Raw genomic sequence first — 17860 nt, 5'->3', positions numbered from 1 at the left:
TATTTCATTTTCTAAATAAATACTTAAGTGTTTCTTTTATGCAGCTTTGTCAGCTTTTGCATAGACTGGCTTTCTCAGAACTAATTAAATGAAGAAATGTTGGGGGGTGGCAGATGCCTACTGGGACATGGATGCTGTTTGTTTTACTTGCCAGCCAGAGATGTACAGGCAGATTTCCTCAAGGAATCTTAAATCAAGCAGCACTTTTTCCTTTAGATAAGGAGGCTTGAACAAATATAGATTAGCAGATACAATTCCTAACGTGCACAGAGCTGCAGGAAGTTTATTAGGGAAACCAAAATTTAAGGCTGTGTTACCTCGTAGGCTCAGAAAGGAGAGAATTGTCTTCGTGTGCTAACAATTTAAAACAGTGTTTGAAAAAGATGCCTGAGGATTCAGAGGGCTCTGTTGAGCCGTGGTCATGCTGCTGTGGCAGAATTTCTCTAGGTTTAACTGCCCTTTTCTTTTTGCTCTGCAATTATTAGAAAAAAAAAAAAAATGTGGCTATGATTCATGGGGTGACCCTACAGGGCTTTTCAGCTTGGGTATTCAGCAGGCATTTCAGCTTCTCTAAATACAAGCCCTTGAATAGTAACCAGATCAATGTAGGGCTCTTGTAGCCAAGAGTTCAGCTGTTTGTCAACACGTAAAATCTCACAGATTTTGTCGGGTGCAGCACAGGCAGCCTGCTAGATTCCTATGAAGTCATCCAGGAAGCGCTGTGGGGACCAATCCTGGCTCTGAGAACAGTCAAAGGAATGAAGTAATTCATCTCAGATTGATTTTTTTTTCTTTTTTTTTTTTTTTTTGGCATTCCTAACATAGTAGTTGTAACAGGCAAAGATTTAGTTTGGAGAGGCGAGCTGTATGTATTTAGCATCAAAGCTCTCTTAAGAGCAAATTCTTTCTCCCTTTAGCAATACTTCCCTCAAGACTAGCTTATGCAGTGTGTTATCTTTACACCTGATGTACATCATCTCAGTACAGTGCTGAAAAAAAGCCCATGAGGCTTTTGCATTTTCTTCTCCCTACAAATAGACTGCTTAAATGTTGTATGCATCATTACAAAGCTATCCATCAGAAGGCAATGTATTCAAATGACTATATGTAAACACCACAGCGCAATAAATAAAACTAGGTACTATTAACTCTGAAGAGATAGAGCCGACTAACGTGCTTCTGTGACAACACATGGGAGTGCAAGCTAATTGTAAGTGGTAGCTAAGGCATTTCACGGTAAGGTTTCTGACGCAGCAGGTGAGGATATATCCTGCATGGGCAATTCCTCACCGCGTGGCATCCGCTGCTTCTCTTAATTCAGGGGGAAAGGAGAAGGAGGTTTAACATGTTGATATTGATGTACCTGACATGGCATAGAAGATATGGCTCTTAGCTCTAGTGTGCGTAGATGTAAATAAGCAAATATTGAATTATCGTTTCTACGAAGCTAAAATTAATTTGACCTCTTGTGTTTTCCAGGACAACATGTCAGACAATGCAAACTAATTTGCTAAATTGCCCAGGAAAAAAAGACTGCATTAGGAATATCTAATTTACCTAGAGCTGAATATATTTTGATTCCCTTTATTGCCTGATTCAAGTTTTTCAGCTTTCTAATAGGCTAGATAAGCTCTAAATAGAAGAGATGCATAAAGAAATTATGTTAATAGTAAGATGCTGGGATTCCCTTAATGTTCACAATGCAGCACTGTAAAGCCTCGTGCATTGTGTCAACTACTTTTCTCACCCGCTTTCACTATGCATTTCTAAGTACAGATGCTATATGAGATCTTCTCTTGCTTTAAATTTCTGGCCTCTTAAAATTCTGATTTTATGTTACTTAAGGGTCCTGCAAGTTCTTACTCTTGCAGTTTGTGTACTCATGTAATCTCAATAAAACCAAGGAGACTGTTTATGTGCCCAAGGGCTAGATCATCTGTTTTGTTTTTAACAGCTTGTATAAACCTGAAATACAGAAATGAGATCAAATGTAAGTGAAATGTTTGTACTTTCCCCATAATTTCCCTGGATGCCAAAGAAAACCCAGTAATAAATGCCATTGTTTGTTAGGATGGTCTCTGAAGGTGAAGTCTTATTGTTTGAGAATACCTGTGACTATTATACAGAATTGTAGCTGTGTGTAAGCTTCACTGTAAAACCAATATTTAAGGCTTTTTACATCTGAAAAGCCTGCATTGTAGCATTCTGGAGTATTAGAAAGGCTGTAATTCTGGTGGATAGGAGAAATGTGGCCTCCAGATGTGCTGTCCGCTGTGCAATGGAGTTTATTCCCTGAGTTCAAATACATTCTTCTGTGACAAGTTGGATGAGTAAATACAGTGCGCAAAGTCACCTGCATCAATGATAAAGTTAACATGAAAATTTATTATGAAATACTCACGTTGTCAGGAGTTTAGTTGGAGTTTGGTCATGAAAGAGATGAAGTCATCTCTGCTGTCTCTGAACTCAGCAGAAGGTAGATGTGGAGACCTTTTCAGATCTCAAGGTCAGATCCTTTGAGGAGGATGTATGTAATGTGTTTGATGAGGAAAAACAGTGTTTGGGAAAATATCTACTAGGCAAGAGTAATGGTCAGATTTCTTCAACAGCTCTGTAAGAATGGGAAAGTCAGTTGAACTTTGACGATACTCCATTTAAAGGCATGTCAAATAAGTGAAGAGAGATGTGGCATAAAATCATCCTTAGGAAAACTGTGAAGTGACAAACTGGTGCTGGTAGAACAAGGCTAATGCGAAATGTTTTGTACAGAGGCACTGAAATGGGCCATTATGTTGGACTAGGTGATCTGGACTGAGCTGTTGGAAGACAAAGTGGCAAGAAACTCCCAACCTATACCACTGAGTGCATTGCCCTGGCAGCCTGCAGGATGGCCAGAGAAAACCGTTGAAGCACGAGGCTTCAGAACAGAGGCAGCTACCTTTGCAGACAGCATTTGACCCCAAGCATTGACTGTGGTGATGCATTTCAGCTGTGGTCAGTCCTCCTGCTCTCAGCTGTGGTCAGCCCTCCTGCTGGCCACGATGGCTCTTCCAGTTCCTGGAAAGATGCTGAAAGCAAAATACATGTAATTTGGCTAAAGAGGACCATAAACCACTCATCAGTCTGAAACTGTGTGGTTTTCAAGAAAGGGAATTGCAAGGAAGTATTTATTGTGCTAGGAAGAGATATAATGAATAAGATGCTAAAGGCATAGTTATACTGAAAATGGGAAAATTATCCTGTTGTAGGGTCTTTTTTATAGTATGCAAAATAACTTCTACAGGATGCCAAACAAACTTTTACTGCTTAGGCACTGTGACAGGTTTTGTGCCCAAATGGATACAACACATATTGGATCAGAAAAGGGGATTCCTTTTTTTTTAAAAGCTCCATTACCTTTCTGTGGCAAGAGAAATTTGTCATAAAACTTGAAGCTATTTTCAGAATTCGATGAAGTGTTTAAATAGGACTATTAAATTATAAATGTTTAAAACACCTATAAAATGTAGGTGTTCAACAGGACTATTAAATGCAAAGCATAGCTGAAGTGCATTTCAAAGTCTACAACACTGTTCAACATTTCTGGCGAGAAATTAGAACAATAAAACCCAGAGAACATGGTAAACTTCTCCAATAATTCTTGCTCAGGACTGAGAGTATTGTATCTGACGCTCTGTGTGAGCCAGCTGGATGTGAGATTGGTGTAATCAACTCACCATGCCCAATTTTAACTGACATATCTGAAAAAAGGCTAAACTGCTAAATGCAAAGGCATTCACAGGAAAGTGCTCCTGAGCCCTTTGCCTCTCTGAGGGGTGGCAGCACGGTTGCCAGTCACTTTATGGAATTACCCAAAAGTACTTGTAAAAACATTTTGTAGTACTCATACAATTTGTGGTGGCACACATCCACTGCTCCCACCAGTAAGAGGTTTTGCTGAACCTTCTCCTCCCAAAGTTTTCTTTCCTACCCAAGCAAACAGCACAGGAAGCAGAAAAAGTTAAATGTATTGGTGGCCTCTGAAAGTGTTTCTCTGCTGGGAGGTTTGGTTTTTGCAGCAGTTCTGAGGTTTTATGAAACACCCTCATCTTAGTGCATTGAGTACTACCTCAGTGCATCAAACTAAAGCCAAGAGAGACTTCAGCTGTTGAGTTTTCTGTTGTAACTGTTCTTATTGCTGCACCTGAAATACCTGTAATTAGCCCCAGCCTGGCTGGCTGAGGGTGTAGGAAGCCAATTACTGATCAAGTTCCAGCATCCCCACTGCAGTGGGATGGGAGCCAGCATTGCTCCCTTCCCTGCCTGGTCCCTCTGCTAAAGTCTCTAGGAGCAGGGAGAGAGCAGGTTTATCTTTCCATTGCCACATGTTAGAGCCGTCCTCTACCTTTTGTTTCACCGTTGTACTTGAGTGGTGGTGAGGAAAAACAGGTAAGAGAGTGTTATTCCCCTTCTTGGAAGGGCTGGGGATGTGAGTGCTGTGCCTGCTTGCAGGAGAGGGATCTTCAGTGGTTATTTATCTTCTACTTTTCACCTTAAAGAAGGAATATTAAAGCATGTCATGGGGGAATCTGTAACATGCCATATAGAAATAACCTGTAGGCTCTGGAGAGAGACAGTTGCTTTTCTCAGGCATTCCTTGCCTACACAGGCCCAGATGGATCTAATGTGTTACTGTGTTTATCCTGTGGTGCCCTGTAAAGCAGCCTTTCTCCCCAAGTTGCGGCCAGGAGGGCACGGGCAAGCCTGTTGAGATGCTGTCGGGCAGAACCTGTTTTTCTGAGGAAGTAGGAGACAAATATGTTGTCTAAGCAAAATTTCTTTGACTCCCTGAACTGGATTTTGTAGCCATAAGTTAAAGCTGAAATACCTCCATGGACCCTCTAGCTAGTGCATTTTCTTTGATTAGACGTCAGTAGGATGTACCTGCCTTGGTTACGTTACTGCTTCCAAATTTAATGACTGTGTTTGATCAAATTTTTATACAAGGGAATGGATTGTACTTTGTAGTGTTGAGTTTGTCTCCCTGAAGAACACGATGTAATATTTTCTTTGGGGATAGGTATTTGCTAAACCCCAGATTTGAGAGGAAGTGTTTTCCTCTGATAGCAAACTGGGGGGATACGGGGTGGAAAAAGCCTTTTGCTCTTACCTCAACTAAACACACAGAAGCTCTTCTGTTAATACGTGCTGACGCTGGGATTGCTGTTCTAGTCCATGCTCTCCATCTGCTACAGCTTGATGAAGGGTGCTGCTAGGGCCTCCTCAGCATAGATGGTAATGAGGAAAGTCCCTCCACAAGTCCTCCCCAGTGAAGAAAGACCCACCAGGGATGGACTGTGATCAGGTCTGGAAGGGACCAGTGGTTTAGCGAAGAAAGGCGCAGAAAGCTCCTGCCTCTTTGTCTGGGTTCTACGTAGCATTTGGAACACAGAGACATGGAGTAACTGTTTGGTACTATTATAGTGAAAGATCTGTTGTACTGCTGTTTCCAAACCATGGGTGAAGTCATAAATCTTCTGATATTTTTACAGAATACAGAGTTACAGATGGGTGAGATAGGATGCGGATATGAATCAACATCTATAGTCCTGCTGAGTCTTTTAATGTGGGCAAAGCTGGGGCTTGGAAGTTCATGTTGGTGGAGGGCAGATATGCTTGTGCATAGGTGGGTTTTGGCTGTGTTAGATCCTCCTGCCAAGGGACTCAGGTGGTGGCAGCATCGTGGCATCCTTTGTGTCCTTGTTGTAGCACCTAGCGGTGTTCTGCTCCAAGCCATGATCACCTTGGCTCACATATCTAGAGCGACAGCAGATTTTTCTCATCTTATGTCTCACTTTGTCACCTGCTGTTTACTATCTTGGTGCTGGAGAGTGGCTCCCTGAGTCCTGGAGCTTGGCTAGTGTTTCCAGCAGAGTCAGCTGGAAATATAATGAAGGATATTAGCTCTGCCCACAAACCTGCCATCTCCCACAAGAGCAAAACCAAACAAACAAACTTGGAAGTTAAAACAGGTGATTTTGTTCCCCCTGCAGTTTCAGAGCAAAATATTTTTCATGTCCTGGACTAAAGATACGTTGGGCAGTGCTGAGCCTTGCAGAACAGTTGCAGGGGTTACTTGAAGCCAATTTAATTGCAGATAACCAAATACTGTTTGCATGCTGCTCCACGGTAAAGTTTGAGTGAGGTGTTAAAAGGGATGGCACTGTAAAACTTGATAGTAACTTTTGGATACCCTTTGGAGTACTCCATAGAATGTTAGTCCCTGCCCTTCAAAGCTCCCGTTTTCCTGCTGGATAAGTTGTACACTCACATATATTTCCAGGGGCTCACAATATAGTTAAAAGTAAGCATTAAGTACGTGTGTCTCCCATCCAGAGGTCTGTCTGGTTGCAACTGCTCAGGACAGAAGCTTTTATTATAGAAAATATAGGTCATTCCTAGTCCGATAGGAGTGTTTTGAGAATTTCCTAAGGAAAAGGTAAATCAATTGCAAGTAACTGAAAGATACTTTTATTTTTTAAGAAGAAAACCTAACGGACTTCTTTGTGGGCTTTTCTGTATTAGCTTTGTTTAAGGAAGAGAAACATCTTTATACATTGCTAGAATATATATATAAAAAAAGGCAGTTTCCCACAGCTTACAACTTTACTCACTCTAAGAATGCTCAGAAAAGAGGAAAACCCTTCTGGAGTGGCTTTCCCCCCCTCCTTCCACAAGTTCCACCATACCTTCATCCACGTTAGTGAGTCCTGACTGTGGTGTGTTAATTTAGTGCATCTTGCTTATTCTTGATAAGCATGAAACAAATTAGGGCATGTTAACATCTACTGCAGACCTGTCTCAGATTGCCTCTTGGCAGATAGCCTCGCATCAATTTCTGCAGCTCTGGAGGTAGTAGAGCTTGTGATCTTTCTTTTGCCATCCTGGGCATAATCCCAGAAACATTAGGTTTGGAAATCTTTCAGCAGAAATGGATGGTGATTATGCTAACCGCCTGCCAACACATCCCTCGCTAGGAAGCAGCAGCAATAATGGCCACACCTCCACAAATGGCCTAATGAGCTGAATTCATGTCCTTTTGGAAACAGGTTAGGCATGAGTGTAACCAAGCCCAACAGCTCTTGTATTTTCTTTGTGACCCTAATTAATATTCTGTTTTCTTGTTTTTGGTAGACCAGTTTTAAGTAAGCAACTACTTCTGTATTGAGTACCAGTCAGACACTGGTGATGCAGGAAGAGCTCAAGGGCTGAGAATGGATGGCCTTTGCTGGTTCACCTGCTGACCTGTCTCTGCTCGTATGAAGTGATGTGCCTAACTCTGCCAACTGCTCATCTTGTGTAATGAAAGATATTGCAGACTTTCATATTTAAACCAGAAAATAAATTACTCTTCTGAAAGCACAACGTAAAAAAATATCTTGCCTGCAAACTTGAGAGAAGTGGAGATAAACAGGGCATCCCAAACTGTAAAACAGTGAAGGGCAACCAAGGTGTTCTTTGTGGGCTTTCCCCATTCCTGAGGTTTAGTCTGGAGAAAAGGAGGCCGAGGGGAGACCTTATTGCTCTCTACAACTACCTGAAAGGAGGTTGTGGTGAGGCAGGTGTTGGTCTCTTCTCCCAGGTAACAAGTTTTGAGATGATGAGATGGCCTCAAGTTGCACCAGGGGAGGTTTAAACTAGATATTAGGAAATATTACTTCACGGAAGGAGTTGTCAAACACTGGAACAGGCTGCCCAGGGAAGCAGTTGAGTCACCATTCATGCAAGCATTTAAAAGATATGTATATGTGGCCCTCAGGTACATGGATTAATGGTGGACTTGGCAATGTGAGGTTTATGGTTGGACTTTATGATCTTAAAGGTCTTTTCCAACCTAAATGATTCTGTGATTCTGTACCCTCTGCTGACGGGAGTGAGTCATGGTGGATGTGCCCCTGTCACCAGCTGTAGGACTTCTCTTTTCCTTCTTGTTCTCACATCCTTCTCCAGGATGAAACTGCAGCTGCAAAGGTCTCCAGACATCAGATGCCGCAAGTCAACGTTATTATACTTGGAAGAAAATTGCATCACTTAAGCTAATTACCAAATGGCATTTCTCCTCTGAAAAATTATATACCTGGGCTTTCTAGGAACACAAAGTGCACAGCTTTGAAAGCAAAGTCATTCCTGAGGCTTTTTGAGCAATGTGATTTAGTTAACCTACTTCCTAAAGCACAATTATGTATAGCTGAATAATGGCTGTACAGGAATGACCTTTCCTCAAAAAAATCTAGTCTGTGTGTATTTGGTATTTCACTAAGAAGGTTTGCACAGCAGCTAGCACACAGCTACTGCTCAAAGAGGAACCCAAGTTGTTTCCTGGGAAGGTGATCTCCTCTCCACTGTTGATTTCATCTTTGCTCCAGAAAGGTTAGCACGTTTGAGCTACTAACCAAAGCATCCCCCTTTTCAATTTATCAGCTTCATGGAAAGCAATGGAATTGAAATCCTTGGAGCCTGGACACAGTGTGAAGATATGGGGAGGAAGAGGTATTCGGGGGCGTTGTCTGGTTTGTAGGACCTTTTGGAGCAGGTGACAGGCAGAGCAGCTTCTAGATTTTGTGGGCTGTGTTTTCTTTTGTTTTTTTTTTTCCCCCTGTCTTATAAGAAGATGGGTGAACAGATTGTTTCCCTTTCATATGTTCCCAGCAGTTCATATCTTACTCTGAATAAATTCTTAAATAATCCTGGATGCTAACGGCAGTGGTAAAACCCAGTAGAGGTTTGGTCTTGCTTCTGAGTAATTTCAGGCTATTTTAAAGCCAGGTGCAAAATTCTTAATTTATCCCTTTCTTTCCTGTGACGCTTCCACATCCTTCATTAATAAAATAAAACTCCTCTAGTCAGTACAAGTGAACAAATTTTGAAATGTTGTAGTTAAAAACGTGGCCGCAGCTCTGATTTCTCAAGCCAGTAAGTTGTCTCTAGTGTGAATCCCAAAGGCAGCTTTTAGAATAGCTTTATGCCATCAAAAAACGTACTGAAAGAGGAAAATCTGAGGATGGAAGATTGGCTAAGATTGCACTTTGCAGATTAACAGAGATATTTGCATCAGCTCTGCTGGCTGAGATATTGTTGATGCATCAGTATAAAGAAGAGCTTGCTGTTTATTTCCCAGCTCCACATTTGGCAGAAGTATTCTTGCTTCACATTTTTAATGAAAAATATACTTCTAGCCTTCTGTATTTGTGGAGGATAGCTTACAAATGTGAAGCCCAAAGGCTTAAAAACCCAAAGGCAAATAATACACCAATATTTACAGCTGCTCAGAGTCACTCTTTTTTAACTGAGTTTCAGGACATTTGGTGTTTCGGTTTATGGACTTTGAGTGATAATATACTGGTTTTGAAGTATCTTGCAAATTTTGTAAGTTAATCATAAATGTTATAAGCTGCCATTTGAAAAACATTTTTTTTTTCAACATGAAATTATGTTTAATAAATCCTGTTTTGAGAGATTTCCTCCCACCTCATAAATGACTTGAAAATTCTTTAAGGAAAAAAGAAATACAAAGTAAAATTGAAACCTTTGATGCCAGTTTTTCTCTCTTTTTATCTTTCTCCTCACTTTTTATCTCCTTCCTATTCTAAGTCTTTCATGTAGTGACTGAGGAGAGCATTCTTTGCCCTTTGTATAAAATGGAATAGATGGTAGGCTTATTTTTAACTATTGCTATATTGTCTAAGCACTGATTTACCAGCCGTTATGTGCATTGTACTGGCAACATGCAGTCTCGAGCAGGGGAAATAAAACCAACCCAACACCAAAACTCCAAACCTTATTTATTTATTTTTTTAATACTAAAAGGAAAATGCTGTCTTTTACAGAAGCTGCAGATTCTGAGGACTGTGCTGTCCATCGTGTAGAAGGGGCTCTGCAGCAGTGGCAGCAGTAGCCTGGATCCCAAGTGGTTGTGGCTGGGGAGGTTGACATCCTTTTAGGTGAAATCACCCACTTCAGTCCAGAGGCTTGGGTTATACTTACATCCTTCTCTGGTAACCTATACATTGTGTTATCTTTTATCCCTATATGTTTTGATCTGTCTTGCCCTTGGCATTCTGCTGAGCTGTGTCTTCTTATGACAAGGAGCTCCTAAGCTCAGGGCCTGCTGTGTGAGTGTATTTCTTCTGCTCATATTTGAATTCACTGCTTATTTTTCAATGAACGCCAATATGCACTCTTGAAAGCTGCTGACTTACACTAATGTACCAGCGGGTTTATAGGTAGTGATCCTCTCCATCTCTTTTCTGGTGGAGGAAGCTCCAGTGCTTTCTCTGGGGATGAGAAGCTTTTTCCATAGCCTGGCCTGTCTGGTGACTTGTCTACAGACTATTTCTTCTCAGGGAATGAACCTGGATCTAATATTCCAGACATAGGAATGCTGCCATTAGGTTTGCATGGAAATCTAAATATATCCCCAGCGTCTTCTGCATTTCGCTTTTAATGGTAAGTTTAATCTGTCCACAATTTCACCAGATTTCAGTGTTCTTTATGGTCTTTGTTGGGTTTGACTGAATACTAGTATTAGCTGCAAATCTTGCACCCTTGGTGCTCATCTGTTTTTCTGTATCAATAATAGAAGTGATACTATGGAGCTCTGTGAAGCTTTTATCAAGCTGTGAAAGTTTTGCTCTTTTTATTCTTGAATGCTGCACATATAAGTCCTGATATTCAAGCAGGGAATTCATTTACATGCTATATATAGCTCAGCTGCCCCTCAACAACTGCCATTCTGTCCCTGTTTCAGAATATTATTTACATTTATTAAAAAACGGTTGGACAGTATTTAAGTCAGTGTATTTCCAAAACGTAATGTAAACCAGCTGCTTTCAGAAATAGTTCAGAAGGGTTTCCTATTAATACTTTACATAGGTTCAATTAACCTATTTTTAAAGTATTTAAAGTGATTTATGTGCTCATAACTGAATAAATGAGCAGTTCTTTAAGCAAGATTTGTTTAAGACTGTCTCTGCAGCTTGTGCATCTCCTGTAGAAATACACAATTGCAGTGTGAGAGTAATTTTAGACGATTCTGCGTTTGTGTTCCATGGCAAATAGTCTTGATTCCGATAAAAGGTTACCGGATTTTAGGTGTATCTTAGAGAATTTCTTTTCTATGAGCAAAAGCTCATTGCACAAAGGTAATTTGGCACCAGCAGTGCTCTTAGATGGGCAACTTTTGATTTATATGGAAATAAAAGTGGCAGAGCAATACTATTTCCTGGCTTAGGAAGCATCTCCCCTGCCGTTCTCTTGTCATTCTGAATGAGTCCCCTGTTACTGGTTCTCACTGTGTAAACAGAAATGCTCAAAACCCTTAAAGTTGCTGGCCCTATGGTATCTGCATCTCTGTTGAACTCGAAACTCTTTGCTTGCTGGAGCTGATGCAGGGGTTTGCTTCACATTGGAAACGCGTGTTGCCTGTCTAGTCCATACACTGCTCATCTGATTTTCATGTATGTGCATGTGATACACAAGGTATGTAGAATACCACCATCTTTTCACAGTGTAAGAGGGAGCAGGGGGAAAAAAAATAATCCTCAAAGCTCAAATAGGCAACAGAAACTCAAAGGTGTGTTTTCATTGCAAATGGTGTTCATATTAACAGTAATACTGATTTTTCTGTTAGTCTACAAGGAAAAGGATCAGGCAAATTCTAAGAGCATTTAAATTACCTTCTGTGTATTTAGAATAATGCGAAGAAAGATCTTTCACAAAAAAAGTGTAATTTTTTTTTTGTCTTAGGATTTCAGATTTAGTATGAAAATTGTCAAAAATTACACAGCAGCTGAGTTATCTTCTCACTTTCTAAGAGACATATTTCAACACTGGGCCAGTTCGGCGTGCCCTACCTGTTTTCATACCACCAAGAAAAGGTACAAGGTGCTTTGTATAGCTAGGCTTGTCACTCAAATAAGAAAGTCTTAATGGTTTTGTAGACTGTGTAGATTTTGCACTTTAAGTTCCTTGGGTCATTTTTCAAATGTAATCCAAATACATAGGTAAAACCATTCATCTGTTTTGTTGCTTTGTTTGGATGCTAGTTTGATGTGGTTTTGCATATTTTCTTGGTGTGATGGACAGGAGAGCCTGGCTGGGTGAGCAACGGGTCTGCCTTTTTAGCTCATCAATCTTCCCATCCTGTTCGCCACTTTTGCTTGGGAGAGAGCAACATGACTATTCCAGTTCTTTTATCTCCTATTTTTGTTTTCTTGCCTTGGATGAAAATTGCCAGTCAGGGCAAATGCTGTCCTCAAGACACCGTTTCAGCTACCCGGTGAGGGTGGCTGCCTTTTGGGTTCTACTGGAATAATTGGTTTGGGGTTGGGATTTTTAATTTGCTTTTCTGAAAATGTTTTATTTTTAATCCCAAGTCCTTAGGGTTCCAACTTCCTACTCTACTAGGACCCTAGAGAGTAGCATTCAGTTCTTTAAGTTACTACTTATCTAGGTGCCCAAATTTTAGGGTAATATTTAAATAGTCTTCTTTTCATCTCCCCAAACATCCTGAGCTACTAGCCCCTCTCTATCCTTCCTTCTATGGGCAATGCAAGAGGCAACCCGATAAAGCCAGCAGTGACCGATGGGGCATTTTCCGTTTAACAGCAATGCTGTGGTGGTGGTCATTGGTTTGAAACATGGGCAGCAGTATAATCACTTCAAAATCTTGGTGGAAAATGTCCACTCACAATAGAAGAGATGCAAAAGCTGGCTGGGAATGCGAGCAGATTTTAGGCTTGGCAGAGAGTCAAGGGATGTACGTTTGTTAGCCCGTCTTGGGTCCATTTTTTTGGTACCCGGTTCAGCAACCTGTTAGATTTGTGTCAAACTCGTCATCCCACTGGTCTCAGAAAAATTGGATCTGCTTATGCATAAAAGGACTTGAACTGAGTAAAATTAAACCAGGGTGTTAAAACTGAAATGTGTGTCCAAGGCAAAATGACTGGTCTTAAACTATCCATTTAAAACCATTGCTGCTAATTAAAAATTATTCTCAGTGGAGGCCTTAGTTAAATGCAGTATCACAGGAAGCATGTGGACACATAACGCAACTAATTTTAAAGCGATTGTGACTTTGGGCAAACTTATCTTTTCATGAAGTCTGAAAGGAAGGTAACATCATCTCTTCCTTAGTACAAAGAGCACCAGCAAATTAATGTCAGTGAAGCAGAGAATTTAATGGCTGTTCTGCAAATTAAAAGCTACTTCCTCCTTAGGTTTATGATTTGAAGTAACATTCCTCTGAGAAGCGTTGTAATTAAAAGTAAAACAGAGGCCTGAGGATGATGGATGTGACCCTCAGTGCTCACATGCTGAGAAGTCTGTGTAATTTTTCCCCAGCAGAAGGTAGATGGAAGATTCATCATCAGGACAGCCAACGTATTCAAGCAGGGGTGGGGGAAGCAATTACATACAGACCTGTCACTATCGGAAGCCTATGAATATTCTTGCGCAAATTTTAATTTAAAATATTGATTTAATTGTCTGTTGGGGAGCTTCATGTTCACTCCATAACCAAAGCAATGAGTTTGGTGATGGATGTGCCTCATCAGACTCAAAGGTGTTTTCTTTGTGAAGATGAAGTGGCCTAAGACACTCAGTGCTAGTGGTGCCTGTCACAATCCTAAAAATAACAGCATTAAGTAATTTAGCATCTTGCATTTATAATTGAGTATGACTTATCCAGTGATCTCTGACAGCGTAAATTGTGTTGTACTAGGGGAGCTCAAACCTGTGGGCAAGATTAATGGCCATATAATGGGAAGAGAATCTGAAAACACTCTCTTCATACAGAAGTTAAGAGGCATTCATTTAGACGTAAAGGGCATAAATGTTTGAAGACACTGGCGTGCTAAGAGTGATAATATGTATAATAACAGCACTTTTCAAGTTTATTACTATTTTCAGTATCACAGATGGCTGCAAATTGTAGGGCTCTCTTCTATTGTGTCTTTCCCCTCTGCCAAATTAACAAAAGAAAGTTAAATCTTGGCTAGCCTTAATACGGTGCATATGCTAATGATGGAAATGAATTCATTGTGCTGCTAAATTGATGGAAGCAAGACAAGACGTGGGGAAATGTGTGTGTTTTAGTTGGTACTGGGTATTATTTTGGGATTCAGACTTATGTTCTGCACATAGTGGGGCTCTCTGGAAGATGAATACATTTGCATGTCATGTTTGCCAGCACATTTCTGTTTTGAGTGCTTTCATGTTTCAGTTGCTACTGGTTATATTTTGGGACAGAAACTTATGTTCACTATAAACTGGAGCTCTCTAAAAGGTGAATAACTTCATATTTAGCAGTAGGTTTCTGTTTCGAGTGATCGTATCACAACTGGCCACGCAGACACACATTTCTGATCAGTGTGTTGCTTCGAGTTATGAAGAGGCAATTGCCCTGATCTCAGCCTGGCTTCTGGTGACTGGAGAGGCAGACTATGAACAAGTCTTGAAGATAAAGCAGGCCTATGGCATGCAGGTGGTTATAGCTGGCCAAGCCTCATGTGAATTAGAATCATAAATCACTAGGTAGGAAAAGACCTCTTAGATCATTGAGTCCAACCGTTCCCATCTGCCACTAAACCATGTCCTTGATATCCTTGTTGCAGATTTTGGAAAGTGCAGGTGAGACAAGGGACTGCAGATAGGTGAAGCACATTATCCCAGCCGATGGATTTGAATGCTATGGGGGTATCTTGCCGTCTGAGCTTGTCTCGACAACAGTATTTGTGTGTGAGTTCACTCAAGTCACGTTTTCGAGATCTTGGTGTGATCTTTGTTCTTCTGGATGCTCAGCTAATGGCCTTTGGGTCTAAGCAGTCACAGCGTCATCTGAAATCTATATGTCCAAGTATTCTCCAGTTCTTCCTCCTTGCTCCAGACTGCGTACCCAAATTAAAGGAAAAGCTTTGCGCTTGATCTCTCTGTGCCTCTGATTCACTCTGTGAAATGGAAAGTGCTTCCAGTTCTTCCCCCAACTGGATAATGAAATGTCCTGATGATATTGTGATGAACACGTAGGAGAGACCAGAAAGAAAAGTAACGATTCAGACCAAAGTTCAAAATGCGTGTGCAAAGATGTTGGTTCCCTCAGCAAGCAAAGAGAAGGAAGCAAGCTGTATAGAATAGAATATTATTTATAGAATAAAACAGACTTTTTTTGGCATGGTTTTAACTTTGGTGGACTCCATCCTGGAGGTGGGATAGAGTTGAGTTTCGTAGTTCGAAAAAGTATTCATAAGGGGGCTGAGTGTTTGGGTTAGGCTGCCTTAATTCTGGTATTTAATTTGGCATTTGATTCTGGCAACTTAAATGCTTTCTAGACAGGCATGAGAGTGATATGCCTGCTAGTCCCAATCTACTCTGGACCTCACTGTCGGAGCTCGCCGGGACAGGGAAGCGTTACACCAAACAGATTTTGGTGTTCAGAATAACTTTCTAGCCTTGCTATTTTAGCTGTAGGCTCTTAGTAGTTTCTCTATCAGTTTGCAAAGATGAGAAATTCTTATCGATATACAGAAAGAATTTTTACAGGCAATACAATATCATGTGGCAGTCTTCCCATGTAAAACCAGTAGAAAACTGGATATTTGTATTTTCTTATGAATAGACTGGTCTCTGCTACTGGAAAATGTTTCTTACTCTTGCCTGCCATGGTTTAATGAAAGCAGCCTGATGTAAGAGCATAGCCACTGTCCTCTGCACTGGTTTAATATCACTTCTAAGCGGCTCAAGTTGCTCTTACTGAAAGTCTTAAATTATGTGTTTAGTGCTTTCTTTCTGCTCATTTTAGGCTCAGTGGGAATAATCGCATAGCCTTTGTCCACAATTTATTAGAGAGCCAGTAACTGGGCTTTCTTGGAGCCAGTCCTCCTTATTGTTCAACAAAACCTAACTCTGTTTTTATTTATTCTGCTTTTGAGCCATTCTGTAAGGCATTGTGTGGCAGGAGGACGTGGGGAACAATAGGAAGACTCCAGGATTTTCTCATCGTATTGACTTGCTGATCACATAGGCATTTCCATATCTGTGTTCACATGTGTAAATACAGGTGTGTTGTGCAATTCTGAACAAATACATTGGTTTCAGTACAGATTTCCCTTCAAGGCCCATTGGGAATGGGAATGTGATCATCTGGAGACCCGAAGATTTTCCCTAGTGTTTATTTTGATGTGTAGGAATATGAGACCAATAAATACCATGAGACCAAATAAAGACCAATGCACTAATCAAAACTGGATTAAAATAGATTTCAAGGACGAGATATAGGGAGCGGGAGCTGTATTACAGTTTCTTGGAAGTTAACAAATTGAGCTAGAAATTAAAGCTATTTTCTTAAAATAATTGGACACACTTTGTGTGGGAATGGTAAGGAAGAGGAAAATCGATGATATTATATTCATTTCAGGCTGCTTGGAACACAACCTGTATTGTATTATTTTCTTGTGAGAAAATCCAAATGTGTAACCAGAAGCTCTCCTTGACCTTCTTGCTCTGGAAGAGCTGTCTAGCTAAGTCTGCTAATGGAGTTTGCTTTAATGCAGTAATGTTGCTGTTTGGAGCACATTCAGATATGAATTATGGCCATGAAAAAAATCTTTTTCCGATTCAGCTCTTCCACCTGCAGAGCTGCCCTGTGCAATCACTGAGCCTGCGGCTCTCCAGGGCCACCTGTGATCCATCAGCGTGCATGGGCACCACCGAGACCTCGATGCGAGCAGCATAGGGAGCTGAAAGAAAAACCTGTGGTGTGTTGTGATATAATTTATGCTAGTAAGCAGATTTAAATTATGTAAATTACTGTCTGCACTGAATCTGCCATCTGGAAAAAGTTATGCATACAAAAATCTGCTGGGGTAACGCAAGGGACAGAGTATCATTGAAGAGGGAGAAGGGTTGATGGAGTAAAACCACCCTGCTCTGGGAAAATTTATTCACCTGCTACAGTCCAGTGGTAAAGCTCTTCTTCTGTAATAGCCAGTTTAATTTAGTACGACTGAAACAATTGTTTAAAGCTACTTTGGAGTTTAAAGACATCCTTGTTATCAGGACCAAATAAATGCTGGCTGAGATGCAAAGAAGGAACAGGAAGGAAACCTGGTATATCCAGGGATGCAGGTGTGCAGGGGTAAGTCAGCGATGTAAGAGTAATTGCAGAGGAGATGAGATCTGACTTGAAAATTCTGGGGCTGGTTCTGCAGCCATCCTACCTGTAACATTTCTTGCAGTAAAATGAGAATTAGAGGAGTGAAAGGCTACACCATATACTGCCTCTCTAGCATGTTAGCCATCCTGCTATCTCTGAGGTCAGAGCAGACTTGTCTGGTTTCTTCTCTTCTAAAGCAAGAGCTCCCATGAGCTAGAGGAGCATGCATCTTGGAGTTGTGTCACTTGATGACACATACTTTTGAGGCAATATGTCCTTTTATAAGCTTGTATTGCCTTAACCTTTACTCTGAAGAGGCCCCAAGATAAGACCTTTGCAGAGCGTGTTACAGAAATCAGTGTTTACATGGGGATAAGGACTTAAACGAGTGCCTAGAAAGGCAGAGTTTTGTTCTTCATACATACACGAGTAGTAAAGCCTCTTGGCTTTTCAACAAACCCACTTAACATGTTTCAACTCAGCTACTTTTGTCTGCTTTCAGTTTAAGGAAGCAGCAGGCTCTCAGTGATGTGTCATTCATTACAAGAGCAGCACAGTCCATGTATTAGTAATATTCTATAAAGCAGAGCAGTAATTACAGAATGCTTTGTCAAATTTTATTATCTGTTACTACAAAGTATTGTGTGCACTGTTACAGGAACTTATAGAGAA

At 40.8% G+C, this 17860-nt stretch overlaps 1 protein-coding gene across 5 annotated transcripts in view; it reads left to right on the top strand.

Annotated features, from left to right (window-relative positions):
* SCHIP1 (schwannomin interacting protein 1) overlaps window positions 1–17860 on the top strand; it is a 177400-nt gene that overhangs the window by 143 nt on the left and 159397 nt on the right. The window contains exon 1 of one of the 5 annotated variants that reach the window (XR_008451227.1): window positions 3603–3620. The exons of the other annotated variants lie outside the window; for them this stretch is intronic. The gene's annotated coding sequence lies outside the window, so the exon portion shown is untranslated. Of the gene's footprint in view, window positions 1–3602; window positions 3621–17860 lie in introns of those variants that run through there. 5 annotated transcript variants of the gene reach the window in all.

The sequence above is a fragment of the Cuculus canorus genome, chromosome 9, assembly GCF_017976375.1.
Source record: "Cuculus canorus isolate bCucCan1 chromosome 9, bCucCan1.pri, whole genome shotgun sequence".
Classification (NCBI taxonomy): Eukaryota; Metazoa; Chordata; class Aves; order Cuculiformes; family Cuculidae; genus Cuculus; species Cuculus canorus.
The sequence above is the reverse complement of the archived record's forward strand: the minus strand, read 5'-3'. Positions and strand labels throughout refer to the sequence as shown.